The sequence below is a fragment of the Saprolegnia parasitica genome, assembly GCF_000151545.1.
Source record: "Saprolegnia parasitica CBS 223.65 unplaced genomic scaffold supercont2.570, whole genome shotgun sequence".
NCBI classification, from domain to species: domain Eukaryota; phylum Oomycota; class Saprolegniomycetes; order Saprolegniales; family Saprolegniaceae; genus Saprolegnia; species Saprolegnia parasitica.
This window is the reverse complement of record NW_012156964.1, coordinates 38,921-39,738: the sequence shown is the minus strand read 5'-3', so window position 1 is coordinate 39,738 and position 818 is coordinate 38,921. Positions and strand designations below refer to the sequence as shown.

Genomic DNA, 818 nt, shown 5'->3' with positions numbered 1-818 from the left:
TGTGGAGTGGCCTTCATTGATGAGGTTGGTTTCGAATGAATCGGCTTCCAGGGTAAAAACGAGGCGTCAGAGAGTAATGAAAAACGTGAGAGAGGTTATTTTGTGTGTTGAAGGTGTGCGTAATGGAAGTAAAGAGTCGTAAAGTAAAAATCATAAAGAAAATAGAAATGCCAAAGAGGTGCTAGAACTGGTTGAGTGATGATATTATATGGATAACAAAAAGCCCCTATAGCTCAGTGGTAGAGCACCTCCTTAGTAAGGAGAAGGTCCGTGGTTCAATCCCGCGTGGGGGCATTACTTTTAATTTTCAACATTTATGCAAAAAGTCGCATTCTCCACACGCCATAAATTCACTTTCTACACCAACTCTATCATCTCTCACCTGTACGTTGTATTTTTAAAAACTCCATCAGGATCCGTCAATTTCCATACCCGAGTCTCGACCTCATCTTGCAGCACCTCGCAAAGTCGAAACATGCTTCGCCATCACCGCAAAAAATGTTGGCTTTAGGCGCCATTATTGCGATGAGGTCAATTTTCACGACAATAACACTTTTTTAAAAACGATCCTCATTGAGGCTCTACGTCGCAAGGGACTTACAGAAATTTTGGTTAAAATTCGTCGTCACGAGAGATAGCAACTCGAGAAATTTAGTTTTTTCGTCGACATGAAGGCTCTACGTCACGAGGGACTTTAGAAAAAAATTGGGTCAATATTCGTCGACAGAGAATAGCAACTCCAGAATTTCGATGTCCGTGGATAATAGGTCTACGCCGAAGGGATTTTCTGAAGTATTCAGAAATATGAAGTTTCATCA

General features: G+C 41.2%; 1 non-coding gene across 1 annotated transcript; it reads left to right on the top strand.

The window, feature by feature from the left end:
- The first annotated feature begins 222 nt into the window (after positions 1 to 222).
- Positions 223 to 294, top strand: SPRG_30203. Its single transcript has one exon. It is a non-coding gene; the product is annotated as a tRNA-Thr (tRNA).
- The last annotated feature ends 524 nt before the right edge of the window (positions 295 to 818 follow it).